Source organism: Acinonyx jubatus, chromosome B4 (assembly GCF_027475565.1).
Source record: "Acinonyx jubatus isolate Ajub_Pintada_27869175 chromosome B4, VMU_Ajub_asm_v1.0, whole genome shotgun sequence".
In the NCBI taxonomy this organism is placed as follows: Eukaryota; Metazoa; Chordata; class Mammalia; order Carnivora; family Felidae; genus Acinonyx; species Acinonyx jubatus.
In genome coordinates this window covers 87,603,729-87,621,750 of record NC_069387.1, presented here as the reverse complement: position 1 = coordinate 87,621,750, position 18,022 = coordinate 87,603,729, and the positions used below count along the sequence as shown (strand labels likewise).

General features: G+C 41.2%; 1 protein-coding gene across 6 annotated transcripts in view; it reads right to left on the bottom strand.

Annotated features, from left to right (window-relative positions):
- SRGAP1 (SLIT-ROBO Rho GTPase activating protein 1) overlaps positions 1-18,022 on the bottom strand; it is a 279,251-nt gene that overhangs the window by 177,290 nt on the left and 83,939 nt on the right. Inside the window, exon 1 of one of the 6 annotated variants that reach the window (XM_053226449.1) lies at positions 10,322-15,643. The exons of the other annotated variants lie outside the window; for them this stretch is intronic. The gene's annotated coding sequence lies outside the window, so the exon portion shown is untranslated. Of the gene's footprint in view, positions 1-10,321; positions 15,644-18,022 lie in introns of those variants that run through there. 6 annotated transcript variants of the gene reach the window in all.

Genomic DNA, 18,022 nt, shown 5'->3' with positions numbered 1-18,022 from the left:
ACGCAGGACACCTAATGCAGAGAAGGGGTACAGGGGATGACAGATAGATGGGTAGGTCATTCTAGAGGAGAGAACACTGTAAGGGAACATTCAAGAACAGCTCACTGTTTGAAATGATAAATCCCAGGCAAGGCTTCCAACAGATCTCAGATGTTTCTGCTACATTCATAGAACTTAAAAAAATTCTATAGAATGTGAAGGCTTGTACAGCTTTTATCACCACCTCACTTGAAAACTCAAAGACTTTGGTTAAGATGAACTCTGGGGTGAAGGGAGGGCATGGAGAGATTCAGGAAGGAGTAAACCTTTTTTGAGACCAACAGGATGCTGTCCCAAAGTAGTGGTGTGGGAGAAAGCCTCATGCAGGTCCAGAGCTGATGATATGGGGCCACCTAAGGAAGCATACAGTGAACATTAAAGCCATTATCCTGCAAGGAATCAGATGGAACGAGAGTCCTTGTCAAGTCAAAGAGAAAGAGCTGAGGTCCACAGAACACAAGGCTTGTAGGATTTGCACAACTCCTTAATCAGGGAGAGATCTGAAAGAAAACCATACTCTTGATGTAGGGATTTCACAAAGAATAAATCTCTAGGATGAGGATTACAAGGGAGCAAGAACTGTCTAGTTCTTTTCTGAGTTTCTCTCTGATACTTGAAGATGCTTTCAAAAAAGGTAAGTAGAGGCTGGGGCAGGCAGACAGAAAGGAGAAAGGTTAGTAGGTTGAGGGCTTTATTCTCCTCCTTTGAGAAGATATGTCTCTCTTTCAATAGGAAGTTTATTCACATTCTAACCAGCTGCAAAACAGTGCTGAGAGCCAAGTTCCTTTTGCCAAAGTTCACTCTTCAAACCGGCAGCCTGAGGTTTGATAACCAGTTAAAATGCTCAACACAATCACTGCCTTTTGGTGGAAAACAGAGGCTCCATTGTTTAGAGATACATTTTCAAGCTTAACTCTTCTAGAATTATGAAATTCAAAACAAGAGCTATTAGGTTCAATCAGTATCAAAGTGAAGGGAATTTTTGTGTGTGTATTAGTTAGGATTCCTTTCTTCTTCTTCCTGCCCACCCCCCCCCCAAAGAATAATTGGATTACTCTGGTAATGGTCAAAAATATAAATTATAACTAGAAGCACTTTGCAAACTGAAAAAGTGCTTCGAAGTCATAATATCCCATGTATGGGATCCACCACATTTCTAAAATATGTTATATCCTTTCAAGTGAAAACATCTGATCCAAGACTCCATGTTTCCCAAAAACCAGTGGTAAAAAAAAAAAGCACTCACTCAGGAGGTATCACAGTTAAAGAGGACTTACAGAAGTGGAGGTGAGAAAATATTCTCCATTTGTACCAAAGATATATTCTCTTATTTGATATTAAATATTCATTTGTGGAAATAATATGTTATGTTCATCCATTCATTCAATAAGCATAATAAAGTACAGTGCCATACACAAGGCATTATATAAGGGAGGCATGTATAGGTATACAAAAATAAACATAACACAGCTTATATCCTCAGCTACCTATTATCTTGGAGGAAATATGAAATAAACAGATCTAGAAAAAAGTAAAACATACAAGGTGTTAAGTGTCCTAAGGTATAAGAACACAGCCATGGGAAATGAGATCTATAGACTAGATCAAATGAGATATATAGACTAGACTATATATATACATATATATATATATATATATATATATAGTCTATATATATAGACTGTAATATATATATAGACTATATACACACATATATAGTCTATATATATAGACTGTGTCTAATGAGATATATAGACTAAATTCAAGGGTAGGAAAAGATGGATTGTGGAAGATACTGACCCCACCCCCACCCCCCCACTGAGCAGATGAACCTTATCCTAAGGGTAATGAGGGGCCAGTGATGATTTTTGTCATGAGAGCAACTAACAAAATGACCCAGAAGTGTTCTTCAGGAAAATTTTTCTCAGACCAAGACAGGAAGGGAGAGAGATTGGGTAGAAAGAGCAGTTAAGAACTAGTCTACTAATCCAAAGTAGAGGTAATTCAGGCCAAAATTAGGACAATGGTAACTAAAGGAGAAAATAGAATCTAGGTTTTCTCCATTTAGTTAGTTATTCTTGGTTTTACATTATGGAGACTTTCATTTCATTATTCAGTTTAGGACAAAAGAAACCAAGTGGTATTCTCAGTTGAAATGATTCCTTGGACTGCTAAAGTGATATCTGCACAATAAAGTAGAAAAGACATACAATCATCTTAATAGATGCAGAAAAGAGGGGCACCTGGATGGCTCAGTCAGTTAAGGGTCTGATTCTTGATTTTGGCTCAGGTCATGAGCTCACAGTTTGTGAGATCAAGCCCTGCATCAGGCTCTGTGCTGACGGTGAGGAGCCTGGTTGGGATTCCCTCTCCCCCTCTCTTTCTGCCCCTCCCCTGCTCACATGCTCGCTCTCTCTCAAAATAAATAAATAAATATTTAAAAAAATAGATGCAGAAAATCTGACAACATTCAAATCCATTCATGGTAAAAACTCTCAGCAAACTAGAAATAAGAGGAAACTTCATCCTGATGAAGGGCATGTATGAATAAGTTATGGCTAATACTACACTTTTTTTTAAGTTTTTCATGTAGTTTAAATTTAAATTTTATTTGAGAGATAGGACAGAGGGAGAGAGGGAGAGAGAGAAAGGGAATCTCAAGTAGGCTCCACATTTAGCATAGAGCTCAACGTGGGGCTCCATCTCACGACCCTGGAATCGTGACCCGAACTGAAACCAAGAATCAGACTCAACACACCGAGCCACCCAGGCACCCCAAGCTAACGCTATGTACTTAACAGTAAAAGACTGCATGCTTTTTCTGTAAGATTAGGACCTCTTGCTGTTCTCACTGCTTCTATTCAACATCGAACTAGAGGTTCTAGCTGGTGCAATAAGCTGATTCTAAAACTAATGGGAAAAGATAAAGGACCTAGAATAGCCAAAATGATTTTGGGAAAAATAAGTCGAAGTTCTATACTATGTAATCTCAAGACTTCTTATAAAGTTCTAGTCATCTGTAGTGCGTTATCAGCATACAGACACACAGATCAGGAGAAGAACGGCAGAGTCCAGAAATAGAGCCACACGTATATGGTCAGCTGAAGTGCTGTAAAGTTCAGTGGGTAAAGGAAAATCTTTGCAACAAATGGTGCTGGAACAACTGGTATCCACGTATAAAAAAATTAAGCCCTTACGGAACACCATAAACCAAATCAACTCAAAATGGGCACTGACCTAAATACAAGAGCTAAAAATATACAACTTGTAAAAGAAAAGAGAAAATTTTTAGTGACCTTTGAGCTAAGGAAATGCAAAATAAAAACCACAATGTGATATCACTACACACTATCTGACTAAACTTCAGAAGACCCACAAGCAGGTGTTAGTGATGGTGCACAGCAAATTTAGCTCTCTTACTACCAGAGACATCGTAAAATGGTACTACCACTTTGGAAAAGAGTTCGGCAGTTTCTTATCAAGTTAAACGCAGCCCTACCGTGTGATCCAGCTAAGTACCCGAAGGCAAAAATGGATGTCCACATAAAGACTTGTACACAAATGTTCATGGCACCTTTGTCTGTAGTCAACAATGGAAACAATTCAAATGTCCATCAACTAGATCAATGGAAAAACAACTTGTGATATATCTATCTATACAATGGAATACTATTCAACAAGAGAAGGAAACTACTCATATACATGACAACATGGATGAATCTCAAAATAATTGGGTCAAGTTAAAGAGGCCAGACCTGCCCTCAAAAAAAAAAAAAAAAAAAAAAAAGACTACATGATTCCATTTATATTAAACTCTAGAAAATACAAACTAGCGACAGAAAGCAGATCAGTGGTTGCCTGCAGTGGTGGGGCTGAAAGGCATTCAAGGAAGAATAAGAAAGTATGACAAAATTTATGGGAGATGGTGGTGAAATGTTTACTATTTTAATGATTTCATAGGCATATGCGTATGTCAAAACTTACCAAATTGTACATTTTAAATATGTGCAGTTTATTGTACGTCAATTACATCAAAATAAAACTGTAAAAAAAATTTTTTTAAAGATGGGAGGAAAAAAGAAGCCATACCATGAATCCAAACAGAGGTAATTAAGGCCAAAATTAGGATGGTGACAAAAGTAGTGTAAAGGAGAAAATGGAAAACAGAACTTCCTCATTATTATGTTGGCTTCTTTCTATTGTTCATCACAAAGAATTTCAGTTCATGATACAGTTTAGGGCAAAGGAAGATAGGAGGTATTTTTAGTTGAAAAGGCTCCGTATGTTGCCAAGATGATTTCTGCAAAAGAGACGTCAGAGCCTGAAGAGATCAGGGTGCGGTGACTGGACAGAAAAGCTGTTGCAGAGGATCCTGGGATTCTGCCCAGATCTCTGCTCTGAAACTTAAGTGCTCACTCTTGCCAGGAATGCTGGCTGGGAATGGCTCACGGCTCCTCTCCTCCCCAGTCAATGTCCTTGGCTAAAGGGAGCCACCTCACCCAAGATTCTGTCCCCATCCCTAGGGCCACCCCAACTCCAGAGCTCCCTATGGGATCAGCACAACCTTCAGAAGACGTGCTACTCTCAAAGCACTGCCCAATAAACAGCCTGCACTCAAATCTCCATCTGTTTCCCTGAGGACCAGACCCTAAGACACCTCCTCAAAGCAGAACAGAGAAAGCTGAAATATGGGCCAGGGCTCTGGAAGCATTCTAGATTGAAAGGAAGAAAATTTCTAAGTTGGCTAGGGAAAAGGAACAGCATTCCAGAAAGCATCATTTTCCACAGAGAAAACAGAGGATTATAATGGACAGACAACAACAAAGCCCACAAAAGTAAGCGTGTACATACCAGTGACATCATCCTACAACATTTAGACGTCCCTAGAGTAATAATGATGATAACATTTTGAAGGTGTAGGGTCTATAAGCTGACTCACCTGAGTTGTGAAGCAGTAAAAGTACTGGGGAGAAGATGGCTATTTAAACACCAGAAATGAGGGGCGCCTGGGTAGCTCAGTCAGTTAAGCGACCGACTTCAGCTTAGGTCAAGATCTCATGTTTCGTCCTGACAGCTCAGAGCCTGGAGCCTGCTTCAGGTTCTGGGTCTCCCTCTCTCTCTCTGCCCCTCCCAAACTTGTGCTCTGTCTCTCCCTCTCTCTCTCTCTCAAAAATAAACATTTAAAAAAAATTTAAATACCAGAAATGATTAAAAAAAAATGGTGGGGGAAGGGGAAGGAAGGAAGAGGGAAAGGAAGAGGGGCAGGGAGAGGGAGGGAGAGACACAGAAGCTCTCCTCCCCCAAGAAGAATCACCCATTAATATTAATGGCAATAAAGAGTTAAAAGTAAAAGTGCTGATTCCTAATCTCTGCTCTTTCTTGGTGGGGGAGGGGCAGGCAGAAAGAGGATGTCAAAACGGGGGAATAGGAAGAGTTCTGTTTGTTTTGTTTCCTGGGGCTGGGGTGGGGGTGCTTCCTGAGGGCTCTGCCAGGAAGTCATCGTTTCTGCCTCAATCACTGAGAAGTGGATCAGTGACCTGTCCACGTCACTGCACAGTCTTGGGGTTGGAGGGCAGGGTACACCTAGAGGCAGCTTACCTAGGAAACGGTGCTTGCTGCCTGAATAGGAGGGCAGTCGCTGGGGGACAGGTGAAGGAGGTGGGGGTCCACTGCTGCTCACTCATGCAGCTTGCACCTGGGTTCCCACCCTGCTCCAAAGCAACTCTCCCATTACTGCTGCTGTTCTAGGGGTCTTTTGGGAGAACGAGGAAACGCCGGTAACCCTAGTCCCCAACATCTTTCCAGACTGGATTATTTCTTCTAAGCACTGTCAAAGGCAACTATGGACCTTCAACTGTATGTATGCATGATGGTAAGGAGAGCCAGATTGACTTCCCCAGCAAAGCTTTCACCACCACCACTGGCCCTATACCCAACGTGTGGAAGCAGGAACAGAAGCACAGGGCAGTCACAAAGCTCTGGCTTGAAACTCTACCACTCGTAACTGTGTAAACCTGGGCACGTTGCCTCATTTTCTGGCCCTCCGTTTCCTCCACTGTAAAATGGGAAGATAACAACACCTTCCTGCACAGAGCTGTGAGAGCTGAGGTAGAATATGCCCCAGCACGTGGCTGGCTACTACCCAATGAGAGAAATGCCTGCTGCCCAATCCTCCTTATCAGCTGCATTCAATCCCGGCACCTAGCATGCACATACACTTCCACTGCAACATTACGTGAACTCCCTGTGGTGATATCTTTACTGAACTATTTTGTGCGTGTGTGTATATATTTTTTTTCCTGGACCTTTTTCCTGAGAGATTTTTTAAACTTATTCATTTTATATTTCATAGACTCTCCTTATGGCTTCATATACCAACCATGTGCTGCTGACACCCAAGAATCACCTAATGTTGGTTCAGCTCTGCCCCACTGCAGATCTGTATATCCCCTAGCCTAATGAGCATCTCTATTGTGGATACTTTCAGGCAATTCAAAGTCAATGTATTCCAAATAAATCATCTCTACCCACCTCCAGCCCCTATAAATCCATTCTTCTTCCTTTTCTTACAGCCCTAGAAAAGAACAGTTGTTAAAAGGGAGGGCTTGGGAGCCAGTCAGGGTGACTTGGGTTCAAATCTTGACTCTTACCACTTACAGGCTATTGAATCTTAGACAAAGCGTTTGACCTTACTTTACACCTCAGTTTCTGCAAGTATAAAATGCAGAAATAGTACAAATGTTATAAGAACTAACATGCTAATACATAAATATGCTTAGATAGTGGCCTGAGACAGCTAACAGTTCAATGAATGCTAATTTTTACTATTAACTTTGTTGAAGGAACAACCATACATACAGAAACGAGCGCTAAGAAAAGAATCGTTTCTCCTGGTGCATTGGCATGCTTCCTTTCACCAGTCACTGAGTGATGCACAGCTCATTGTGCTTTCTTTTCTGAAACCTTCAAGAAACACAAAGTTAAATTTGGAACTAATTTGTTGTAACCAGACTTAGTCTAGATTTTCTGGTACCTATGGTCCCCCCCCCCCAGCCCTCAGTTACTTTGAAGGGCTCCTCCTTTTTTGTTTCTAATTTTAATGTTTTTACTGGAAAATAGCTAAAATAATTTTTCGACGTATCCATTCATTAAAAATATCTATCTAATGAGCACTTTTATACGTCAGGCATTGTGCTAAAAACAATGACCAACGATGAACAATGGAATGAGTGCCTGCTGGGAGCCGGCACGGGGAGAAGAGACAGATGGAAGGCGGTGTGGAACAGCGCAGAGAGGAGACAGGATAAGTTCAGGGGCCAAGAAACAAGCAAAAGTAACATGCACTAATAGCGCTCGGTGGCAAGTTTCAGTGATGGCAACGATGGCTCATTAAAATAGTCAATGAAGCAGCCAGTGAGGAACTATGACATGTATCACAAAGTGTGGAAAATTCTTCTGAAGATCCAGCCCAGTTGAGGCAACCAGCAAAATCACCATGGCCCCACTAGGACTGGAAACGAACAACAGCATCTGACCAGGAATCAGAAGAAATGAACAAGACTAACATCATACTTAACAAACTATTGCCAATCTTCCATATACTTTGAGATGGCCTGGAATAAAAGGCAATCAAATTTTAATTCATAACTGTATGCTTTATTTAGAGATGTCACTAACTTAATTGCTTGGAAAGTCTATATAAGTCATATTGTGTATGGTTATTCTCAAGTATGTTCTTTCTATTTAATTAAAGAACTATCAAGGGCGCCTGGGTGGCTGAGTCACTTAAGCGACTGACCGACTTCAGCTCAGGTCATGATCTCCCAGCTCCTGAGTTTGAGACCCGCATCGGACTCTGTGCTGACAGCACAGAGCCTGGAGCCTGCTTCGGATTCTGTGTCTCCCTCTCTCTCTGCCCCTCCCCCACTCGCACTCTGTCTCTATCGAAAATAAAAACATTAAAAAAAACCAAACATCAGAAGGTGTTTTCCTTATAGTATAAATGACAGTCTCAAGGACCGTGAGAATTATCTGACCATCACTTTGATGCCCATAGAGAATCTTTTCAACAAGATTACCTTCAATTTTTTCTTACTTGAGTTGCACATAAAGGGAGTTGAGAAGGGGAGAGATTTGCAGAATCGATGGTATGGTTGTAAATGCACAGAATTTTAGGTTCCTTATTCAGGTTATTAACATGTACTCTTATTTTACAGAGAATTTTAATACACTCAGAGATCTGATGTACAAACCTACAATGGAGGCAACAGGTTAAAGGCAGAAAGAGTCAAGAACTGCCAATAAGTAAAGGTAACACAATAATACATTTCCTAAGAAAAGCAAACAGAAAAGCTCAGAAATCAGAGCCATGTAGGGTCATTCTATTCAATGGAATCCAGGCTCAATAGCATCACTATATCAGAGAATAGCATTATTTTCAGCAAAACTTAAGATATTAGGCAAGAAAACGACTAATATGCTAGAAAGGGCTTTCACGCAAAGGAGTGAGTTTTTTTTGTTTTTTTTTTTTTTTTTGGTGTATTGGGAAAAGGAGCTGTATATCCTTGTCTCTGAGAACACGGGACGACATTGAAGATTTATTAGCAAAGAATGTCCAACATATTTTACCGTTAAAGGCCAGATTTGATGAAATCTAGGTAAAATTCTGAAATAAAATCTTAATTATGATTTTAGAGAACATCATGAGCTTCATCCTTCATGTACTTAGCTTATTGTATTAGCTACAGATCAGCACAGACATTGTCAAGATAAGTCACTAGTTGAGCTGACATCCAAATCCAATGGACCCGACTAGTTTTTTGTTTTTTGTTTTTTTTTTTAAGCACGAAAGCCCTATCATGCAGGACTCTGATTTAAAAAAATAAGTACTTCATCTTTTGGCATGGTGACAGCCATTCTGTTTTATTCAAACAGAAGGACAAGGGATTATAGTTAATCTCAGCAGAGGTACCAAACTGCAAAAGTGCAAAAAGTGGGAGAAAAAGATGTTTGAGGGAAAGAAAGTCTTGTAATTTAATATGTATTTATCAGGCATTAACTCTGCCTCAAGTATCTTACTTTGCACAATAAAGTTATCTTTCATAGACCAGCAACACTAAATGGTACAAAAGCATCACTGCCATTCAGAAGCCATTAAGCTCTGACAGTCTCTCGGGAGCACTCTGAAGAAATAATCACAGCCCCAATCCAGAGGGAAACTGCCGCTTATCAGGTCTGAGAAGGTAAGGCACAATGATGGCAATGACAATGGGTCTAGTGCTTCCTTAGGCAGGCTCCATTCTCCATATGTCAAATGTGCATAATTCATGGGGGATGTGCCACATGCTGACGAAAGCAGGTGCCCTTGTGAGCCTTTCTGGTGACACCCTGAGGCATGCTGCCTCCAACCATGAAAACACTGGAATGTTAGAAACAAACGAGTCACAAACAATTTCCCTAAACACTGTTTTTAAGCTGATACTGTAGTTAGTGGTCTGCTGAACACAGAGGAATACAATTAAGAACAATTAGCCATTCAGTGGCATTACCAGAGACAGTTCTCCTTGTGGCCTATATTTTAAACAAAAAGCCAAGCTTCCAGGCGGAATGCTCAGCCACCCTGCAAGTGAAGGAAGTCTAAAAACGGCTTCCTGTTTCCTGGCAGACCTCCATTCCAGACAGTGCTCCGCGGCCCCAGGGACACACGGCCATCCCTTCCAGGGCCCCTCCTCCCTGGAGGCAGAACACTCCAGGCTCACAGCTCTTCTGCTAAGCTTTTCCTTTCTTTCTCTTTTCTTTAAGTAGGGAAAATAGATAAGCAGCCATCTGAGAAAGACATTTGATAGACTACCAGGTTGGGCAACGGCGAAAGGAGGGGTAGAGAGAAGGTAGAAGGAGTGTACCTACGTTCAGTCACAAGAAATGGGAGACATAAAGAAAAAAGAATGTTTCACTTTCTAGAAGAAAAAAGGATTCGGACTGAAGAGAGCACATCACTCAACTTGAGCGTTGCAGGGACTTCGAAGATCTTTTAGTTCAATCTCTTTGTGTTATAGAAAGGAAATAAAAGTTTAGAGCCATTAAGCTACCTTCCCAGGGTCATAATGTCACAGGCAGTTAATTAATTGCAGCTTCTCTAACTATGAGCACCCTTGGGAGAAAATGCTACCTTAACAAGGATGAATAATTACTCTTCCCCTGAGAAAAACACGTGTTTTTCACTTCATGGTTGCTGTGAGGTATTTAACAGACCAGGTTTCCCTTTTCACTGGAAGAAACAAACCTTCCTGCGAAGCCTGGGGCCTGCTAGTTAGCTAAGCATTCTGAGCTGTGCTGGTGTCCTTTTCTCAACTCCTCTCTAGCTCCCTTTTATGCCTTTTTTCAGCCTTTCTTCCAGGACTTCCATTTCATGTCTTTGTTCTCTTGTATTTTATGGATTTTTGCAAATCCCCGAAAGCTCTTCTGGAACAAAAAAAAAAAAAACACATTACAAATACCTTCTATAACTTCTGCCCAACAACTCTGTGCTGCCCTGAGCAGAGGTCAAGCATCAGTGTTCTACTTGACATGGTCGCAGCAGGAGCCTGAAACCAGTCTTGAGATTGGCACATGTCCTTCTTGCTGTGGAATATACTTCCTCCCGAGCAAGAATTCTTGGTAAAAACTCGGGGCACCTCAGTAGGTTAGGCGTCTGGCTTCAGCTCAGGTCATGCATGATCTCACGGTTTGGGAGTTCGAGCCCCACATTAGGCTCTGCACTAACAGTGCACAGCCTGCTTAGAATTCTCTCTCTCCCCCTCTCTCTGCCCCTCCCCTGCTCATGCTCTAAGTAAATAAATAAAACTTAAAAAATTTAAAAACTCAAGTCAGACTTCTATATATAAAAAGTATATTTTGTTCAGATTAAATTGAGAAGTACATTAGCAAATCTTAAGCCTTTAAGGCACCTTTTCATTCAGATAAAGGCATTTCAGACAAAGAAAAAATTAAACACATTCTAAAGGAATTTCATAAACAGCAGCAGAAGGTGCCAATGTGGTGAAAAGTACTGTTTCAGTGTATTTCCATACATTTTCAAATAGCATCATAATTTACAGCAACTTCCAGCTGTTCAACGGCCCAAGATTTCATTTTTACTTGGACAATATTACACAGAAAGGAATAAAAGAAGACAGAAAGAAAGAGAAAAAGCAACCAAGTATTCTTTTCTGCTCTATTTCCCATAAATTGTTACAGGGCAGGTTGTCATGAGGCCGTGCGGCTCCCACCTCCAATCTCCTGGGCATCCCCACTGTTCTGTCTCCTTGAAGGAGGTGTTCTCAGGACAAGTGGCCCATCTGCCACCCTCTTGGTGCACTAACCTCAGTAGAAAGCACTCAGCATCCCTTTCTGGAGACTATCACACATCACTTGGTCCACGGGTGTCGTGTACTCATGTGCAAAACACTCAACTTACTTTTTGGCTGACCTGGTAACCTGGGGCTGTCCATGGCTGTGTGGGGATATCCCTAGAGACTCAAGGCTAAGCATACCAAGGGGTGCTGTTTCCACACCCTTGGGGGGGGGGGTGTGCTTAATACTGGGAAAAACTAAGGCTGCAGACGTGGCCGAACAGAATAAAGAAAAAGAATGCACTCGTTTTATTAGTGATTAGGGAGGGAGAACAGTTTTAGGCAAGCTCCCATTGTCAATATAACATGCTACATGTCTCATTAAGAAGCTACAAAAGGCTGTTTATTGTTCTCATGCTAAAGGTCCCTGTACACAGAGAAATCAAAATGTCAGGATTTTCCTGTCTTAGTCCTAAGGGAGATCAGTCTTTGAACAGAATATCAAACTATCCCCATTCAGGATCTCTGCTTTAATTAATCAACCATATGGGGCCCAGATGTCATAGACAAGTTTGATTTGAACTAAGTAATGCATAAAACGATAAATTTCTTTTGAGGTGTGGATAATGCTACATTATCCACATCTAAAAAGAGATGTTCTTGATGGTTTTTTGGATCTCCTTTACTTCAAGTTCTACGGTAGACTATATATAAAATTGTATGTGACAAATTAGAACCTGTCACCAAGATGAAAGGCTTTAAAATTTTTTTTTTCTGTCCTATAGGATTCTAGAACATTGTCATCCACAGCACAGCTTTCCCACTATATAAAGAATGATCAATTAGAATTCTATTCCAACCAGGGGTTGCCTGGGTGGCTCAGTCAGTTAAGTATTCGACTTCGGCTCAGGTCATGATCTCACGGTTCATGAGTTCGAGCCCTGCATCAGGCTCCACGCTGACAGCTCAGAGCCTGGAGCCTGCTTCAGATTTTGGGTCTCCCTCTCTCTCTGCCCCTTCCCTGCTTGTGCTCTCTCTCATTCTCTCTCAAAAATAAATTAAAAAAGAATTTTATTCCAAATCATAATTAACATAAACATGTTTTACAGTCATTTTAAAAAAGCACATATGGATAAAGCTAAACTCCTTCTTGTCCACTGTATCCAATCACAGAACTACCTCTCTCTAAAATAGAGATTATTTTTGTCATTATGATGGGTATGGTTTCTAAGTATTTGTCTACATAAATAAAGCAAAAATGAACTTTAGAGAAGAATTAACTCTTTAGCCTTGAATTCCCAGGTCCCCACAATCTGGTCCCAACTTAACTTTTTGATTCACCAACCACCAAGAGCAACATCCACTAAAGCCAGTAGAAGATTCTTTAGCCAGATACTGCGCACATTCTCATGCTTTACTGGCTGTCTCTTCCTCCCCCTCCTCCACACTTTGGATCCTGGACTTCTAGGATGCCGCTTGGCATAGAGCAAGCATTAAATCCAAAACCGATGGAGCATAACCACCATGTCTCTTCATTCACAGGAAGGTTTAAACTTAGTAAACCTGGATTTGAACACTTAGGCAAGTGTAACCTCTTAACTTTCGTCATCAGTATATGGGAATAATTATTGTCAATTTTATGTGTCAACTTGGCTGGACCATGGTCAAATATTGTTCTGGAGGTTTGTGTGAAAGTGTTTTTTGGGTGTAATCAGTTATATTGGTGGATTCTGAGTAAGGCATAGCGTTGGTGGGTCTCGTCCGATCAGCTGAAGGTCCTAAAAGAACAAAGCCTGACCCACCTCCCACGTCTCCCAACCCCCTTATCCCTGCCTGCCAAGCAAGAAGAAATTCTGCCATCAGACTAGACTGCCTTTGGACACAAAATGCAACTATGTCCTGAGCCAGCCAGCGGCCTTTCCCATCAGATCTTGGGCTCACTAGACCTCCATAATCCCATGAGCCAGTTCCTTACAATCAATCAATCTATGTACATGCACACATGTACGCGCATGCGCACACACACCCTGTGGGTTCTGTTTCTCCAGAGAACCCTGATGAATAGGTTGTCTTATACACTTCACAGAGTTGTTCAGATTACAGTCAATATGAGACATGCACAGGACAGCAAATTGTAGAACTGATATATCAGTGACAATGCTTTTGGCCCAATCGAAAAAGGTTTTAGGCAATAAGAAAGTTCGTTCAATCATAAAATTTATAAGTGGAGAATAAAAACTAGTTTGCCCAAGGCACAGAATAATGGTGTTCATGACTCTGGTTCCTTTGACCTCTACATTCCACTGTCTGGAGTCTGAGTGGTTCTTTTTATGATTAGAAAGAGGTTTCCCTCATGCTGCAGCTCCAGCTATTATACCAGACCAGATCAAGTCCACAGGTAATAAAGGGTCATCTCTTTCAGTGTCCTAAAAAATGTTCTCAGAAGCACCTGAGCCCACTTCCCTTTACCATCACATTGGCCAAGACTGGGTCACATGTCCAACCGTGAACTAAACAATCCCTGATATCTGGAAACAAAACTGAGATTCTTCCAACAAAGAAAGGGAGGATGTTCACTGAGGAGGCGACCAGTCTGATGCAGAGGTAACATATACGTTCAAGATACCATGACTATTACGGTCCTTCTAGTCTTTACGACCTCACACAGGCCCCAACTCTTCTGTGTATCCTCACAATGCAGGCCCAAGTGAGTTCAAGCTGCCCTGGATTATTCTAGCCCTTTCTATTCATACCTCTCATTACGTACTCACTGCAGTGTTAAGCAGTTTCTTTTTAAGATAATTTCTAAAAATTTTACCAGTAATACATGTTCATGGAAGAAAATTCAGAAATATACAAAGATCACTCCTAGTTGTCAGTTGAGAGAAAATGGTTATTAGTATTTCAGAATACTTTCTTCCACCTTCTTCCTTTATTCTATTTATGTGTGTTTATGTATGAGAGTAATGTCTTTTTTGGTATAAATGTTCCTGGCTTCCCCAACTAAAATTCAAACTCACGGATGGTGGGGATTCCCTGTGTGTCCTCTCATCCTCCATAGAATTATAGGACCTTAAAAAATATATGTTGATTCATACTCTGTAGGTCACACAAAGAAAGTTTAAACAAGCTATTCTTTTTCTTTGGGGGATTAAGAAAGAAGACTTAATAAAACAACATTCCAAAACATGTCCACTAATCTTTTCAGATGTTCTTTTTTACCAAGACTTTTCAGAAAGCTTATTAAACTTCCTGGCAAGAAGATATACTGCTTTTTGTGAGTAAGTGTTGTTTTCGGACAAGAAAGTATTGTGTAATTTCCCTGATGTTTAGCAATTTCCTTTATACTTATAATTAAGCTAGTCCTCCATTTCAAAATATGACCCCAAACTAGGTAGGATAAATATAAATTCAGAAAACATGATTCTCAGATAATTCCCTTCCTAAGAGATAAGTTCACCAACATGTTTGTGTAAAGCAATGTTTCTAAACACCTAAATCACATTTTCAAAGAACTGAAGTAGCTATTTGAAGGAAGTATGGCATAAATATTGTAAAAAATAATCTAATAACTTATCTGGGTTTTGGTCTCTGATTTTACTGACAAGGTTTTCTTAAATTAAGGCACAATTCTCTGTGGCATAAAACCCAAATGATAAACCCTCCATTGCTCAAATCCTGGGCTTGTTATTATTTAACAAGTATTTATTTACTTAATATCTACCATGTGCCAGGTCATATGCAAGTCACTGGTGATTGAGTGGTATGTAAAAACAAAGCCATATTCTGCTCTCTTGGTGTTCACAGGACAGGCGAGGACCCAAAGACACTGCTGAGATGGCTCATAAGCAATTGAAGACTTTGTCCCAGTAACAATCTCCAAAGTCAAAGCATCTGCTCTCACCATCTTCTTTTTGTCTCTCTATTCTCCATCTCTGCTCATGAAACCAGAACAAAGAGTGAAGTGACACCAAAGGAAGTCAGATTAAAACACTTACTGTGAAAAAGTAGGGGGTGAAGTGATAAGTTAAAAATGCTTAAGGATGTGGTAGAACCACCTCAAGAAATGCATGAAAATACACAGAACAACATGGCAGTCCAGGGGGAAAGGGACACACAGTGGCCAAGATGACCCCTCAAATTCCCTTCTACCTTTATTCTTACCACAGTATCTTCAAGGTATCCAAGGAATCTGTCAGCCTACAGATACTTATTGAGCACATGGAGGGGGTCTATGCTCAGATCTTAGAAGAATCATAGATTATATAGAGCAGTAACGGGCAGCATAGGAATAGACAAAATGTAAGAAATGTTGCAAGGTGGGTAATGAACATGGCAAAAAATCGAACAGTGAAGAGTTCTAGGAGTTCAAAGGTAAGAAGGACTCCAGTGAGCCAGTGCATATACCAAGGACTTAATGAAAGTGACGGGGGGCGGGGGGGGGGCGCATCTGGGTGGCTCAGTCGGTTAAGTGTCTGACTCTTAGTTTCAGCTCAGGTCATGATCTTGCAGTTTCATGGGTTTGAGCCCCACATCGGGCTGTGTGCTGGCAGTGTGGAGCCTGCTTGAGATTCTCTCCCCCCCCCCCCACTCATGCTGTTTTTGTCTCTCTCAACATAAACTTGAAAAAAAATTTTGAAAAAAAGTGGTGGGGTACCCTCCGGGTCTCTTAGGATGGGTGGAATAAGGAAAAGAGATGGGGAAGCCTCTTCTGGCTGGTTGAATGTCCCTGGGAGGCTAACCCAATGGAATAGACTCAAAAGCAAAAGGCAACATGAGAACAGAGCTCAGCCCAGAGGTCAGGCCTGGGTTTAGAGACTCAAGCGTCATAGACAGGGGACAGCTGAAGCAGTACAACGGATATACACTGAGTGTTTTGCGCCTTGTCAAGTGCAGGCCTTCCACGTGGGCAGTAATTAACTGACTTTAGTAGAAACTCTTCCCAGGGCGCCTGGGTGGCTCAGTCAGTTAAACGGCCGACTTCGGCTCAGGTCATGATCTTGCAGTCCGTGAGTTCGAGCCCCGCGTCGGGCTCTGTGCTGACAGCTCGGAGCCTGGAGCCTGCTTCCGATTCTGTGTCTCCCTCTCTCTGACCCTCCCCCGTTCATGTTCTGTCTCTCCCTGTCTCAAAAATAAGTAAAAAACATTAAAAAAAAAATTAAAAAAAAAAAACTCTCTTCCCTCTCATTTCAGGTGAAAATTTCTACCCTTATGAGGGTCAGATCTGATGGCAGAAAGACAGTATTTCTAAGGGCTTTGGACACAACTTCTCTACCTTAAGTTCTGCTTTTTCGTAAAAGTTATTTCAAGTGGTAATGATGGTTTTATCCTTAAGTGCATTCCCACCTATGCCAGAATTACTTACATTTATAGTAGATGGCTTGTCCTTTTTGCTAACATTGCTGTGACACCACTCATTTCCATTTTATCCTGCATAACACTAAGAACCCCTGTGAATTACCATTAGTTCACTTAAAATTGCAAGACTGCCTCGTTAAACCTGGGGCTACTTATTAAAATTTTATAAGCTCCATGAGTTTGTTCACATTAGATTCAAGCTCTAACTACTCAAGCTTTTGTTCTAAGTAGTTTACTGTTAGTGTACTTGTGCATGGTTTTCAATAAGGCATGAAAGAAAATGATGGTTTTGCAGAGCCTTTTATATAATCCCTAAGTGCAGCAGAATGTTGTCTTCTTTTGTTTTTTTTTTAATTTTTTTTTTTAACGTTTATTTATTTTTGAGACAGAGAGAGACAGAGCATGAACGGGGGAGGGGCAGAGAGAGAGGGAGACACAGAATCAGAAGCAGGCTCCCGGCTCCGAGCTGTCAGCACAGAGCCCGACGCGGGGCTCGAACTCACGAACCGCGAGATCATGACCTGAGCCGAAGTCAAACGCTCAACTGACTGAGCCACCCAGGCGCCCCTCTGTTTTTTTTTTTTTTAAAGTAAATTCTAACCCCAACGTGGGGCTCAAACTCACAACTCTAAGATCAAAAGTCACACATGCTAGGGGCGCCTGGGTGACTCAGTCGGTTAAGTGTCCCACTCTTGGGTTTCAGCTCGGTCATGATCTCACGGTTTTGTGGCTTTGAGCCCCATGTTGGGTTCTGCACTGACTGTGTGGAGCCTGCTCGAGATTCTCTGTCTTCCCCTCTCTCTGCCCTTCCCCTACTCACGCTGCCTCTGTCTCTCTCAAGATAATTAAAAAAAAAAAAAAAAAAAGTCACACACTCTACCAACCGAGCCAGCCAGCTGCCCCTTTTCTACATCTTTTAAACAGCATTGACTAGACAGGATATGCTCAGTGCTAGTTAACTAGGTTTTTGTTTTTACGTGTTCTAATCCTGGTTGGGGATAGAGTTCACACACATTGCTGTGTGCCAATTTACTGAATGGACAATAGTCCCCTTTTCCTTACCCTTTTCCCTTCTCCAATACTTACATCCTAGGTCTGTACCTGTATTACCCCTCTACTTGTGCAACCTGTGTGTGTCAATGAATCCCTCTTTCAAAATACAGTCTCCCAAGAAAAGCAAACTACTGTCTACAAGTAAGTATGCTTTCTAGTAATAACACAGGCATATGATTGGCTGCTAAGTGATTATCTAGTTCATCCAGGATTAGATCAGAATGCAGTAAAAAATGAACACA